Source organism: Perca fluviatilis, unplaced genomic scaffold (genome assembly GCF_010015445.1).
Source record: "Perca fluviatilis unplaced genomic scaffold, GENO_Pfluv_1.0 PFLUV_unplaced_scaf_5, whole genome shotgun sequence".
In the NCBI taxonomy this organism is placed as follows: domain Eukaryota; kingdom Metazoa; phylum Chordata; class Actinopteri; order Perciformes; family Percidae; genus Perca; species Perca fluviatilis.
This window is the reverse complement of record NW_024375726.1, coordinates 163,029-165,359: the sequence shown is the minus strand read 5'-3', so window position 1 is coordinate 165,359 and position 2,331 is coordinate 163,029. Positions and strand designations below refer to the sequence as shown.

The 2,331-nt window shown below is 33.2% G+C and overlaps 1 protein-coding gene across 1 annotated transcript in view; it reads left to right on the top strand.

Moving 5' to 3' along the window:
• The window catches only part of f2 (coagulation factor II (thrombin)), a 78,883-nt gene that overhangs the window by 53,812 nt on the left and 22,740 nt on the right, over nt 1-2,331 (top strand). The gene's annotated exons all lie outside the window — the stretch shown is intronic.

The following is a 2,331-nucleotide window of genomic DNA, read 5'->3' as shown; positions in this document are numbered from 1 at the left end:
AGATGAATGGAGTAACTAAAATGTAAGTAACTAAAGCTGTAACAAGATGAATGTAGCAGTACTAAAGTAACTAGTACTAAAGTCTAGTTAAGCTGAACAGTAATGTGGTCTAAAGTAACTAGTACTAAAGTAACTAGTACTAATTCTGTAACAGATGAATGTAGCAGGTAACTAAAGTAACTAGTAACTAAGCTGAACGATGAATGTGTAGAATAACTAAAGCAACTGTAACTAAGCTGTAACAGATGAATGTAGTGGGTAACTAAAGTAACTAGTACTAAGCTGCAACAGATGAATGTAGAGGTAATAGTAACTAGTAACTAAAGCTGTAAAGTGGTGATGGAGTAACTAAAGTAACTAGTAATAAGCTGTAACAGATAGATGTGTGATAACTAAAGTAACTAGTACTAAAGCTGTAACAGATTGTAGAGTAACTAAAGTAACTATTACTAAGCTGTAACAGATGTAGATGTTGGTGTAACTAAAGCTGTAATAGATGAATGTAGTGAGTAACTAAAAGTAAATAGTAACTAAAGCTGGAACAGATGAATGTAAGTGAATTAACTAAGTAACTAGTAACTAAAGCTGTAACAGGTGAATGTAGTGGAGTACTTAAAGTAACTAGTAACTAAAACGTAACAGGTGAATGTAGTGGAGTAACTAAAGTAACTAGTAACTAAAGTAACTAGTAACTAAAGCTGTAACAGGTGAATGTGAGCGAAACAAGTAACTAGTAACTAAAGCTGGAACAGATGAATGTAGCAGATAACAAGTAACTAGTAACTAAAAGCTGGAACAGATGAATGTAGATTAACTAAAGGTAACTAGTAACTAAAGCTGGAACAGATGAATGTAATTGGGTAACTAAAGTAACTAGTAACTAAAGCTGGAACAGATGAATAGTGGGGTAACTAAGTAACTAATGTAAAGCTGGAACAGATGAATGTGGGAGTAACTAAAGTATCTTAAGAAAGCTGGAACAGATGATGTAAGCGGAGTTACTAAAGTAACTAGTAACTAAAGCTGGAACATATGAATGTAGTGGAGTAACTAAGTAACTAGTAACTAAAGCTGTAACAGATGAATGTGAATTAACTAAAGTAACTAGTAACTAAAGCTGGAACATAAGAATGTGGGAGTAACTAAAGTAACTAGTAACTAAAGCTGTAACAGATGAATGTAGCGGAGTAACTAAGTAACTTAAGCTGGAACAGATGAATGTTGCGGAGTTACTAAAGTAACTAGTAACTAAAAGCTGGAACATATGAATGTAGTGGAGTAACTAAAGTAACTAGTAACTAAAGCTGGAACATAAGAATGTGAGGTAACTAAAGTAACTAGTAACTAAAGCTGGAACATATGAATGTGAATTAACTAAAGTAACTAGTAACTAAAGCTGGAACATATGAATGTGTGAATTAACTAAAGTAACTAGTAACTAAAGAACTAGTAACTAAAGCTGTAACATATGAATGTAGTGGAGTAACTAAAGTAACTAGTAACTAAAGCTGTAACAGAATGATGTGAATTCTTAAGGTAACTAGTAACTAAAGCTGTAACAGATGAATGTAGAGGAGTAACTAAAGTAACTAGTAACTAAAGCTGGAACAGATGAATGTAGTGGAGTAACTAAAGTAACTAGTAACTAAAAGCTGGAACAGATGAATGTAGTGGAGTAACTAAAGTATCTAGTAACTAAAGCTGTAACAGATGAATGTAGTGGAGTAACTAAAGTAACTAGTAACTAAAAATGGAACAGATGAATGTAGTGGAGTAACTAAAGTAACTAGTAACTAAAGCTGGAACAGATGACTGTGGAGTAACTAAAGTAACTAGTAACTAAAGCTGGGACAGATGAATGTGGGAGTAACTAAAGTAACTAGTAACTAAAGCTGGAACAGATGAATGTAGTGGAGTAACTAAAGTAACTAGTAACTAAAGCTGGAACAGATGAATGTAGTGGAGTAACTAAAGTAACTAGTAACTAAAGCTGGAACAGATGAATGTAGTGGAGTAACTAAAGTAACTAGTAACTAAAGCTGGAACAGATGAATGTAGTGGAGTAACTAAAGTAACTAGTAACTAAAGCTGGAACAGATGAATGTAGTGGAGTAACTAAAGTAACTAGTAACTAAAGCTGGAACAGATGAATGTAGTTAGAGTAATAGTAACTAGTAACTAAAGCTGGAACAGATGAATGTAGTGGAGTAACTAAAGTAACTAGTAACTAAAGCTGGAACAGATGAATGTAGTGGAGTAACTAAAGTAACTAGTAACTAAAGCTGTAACAGATGAATGTAGCGGAGTAACTAAAGTAGTAACTAAAGTATC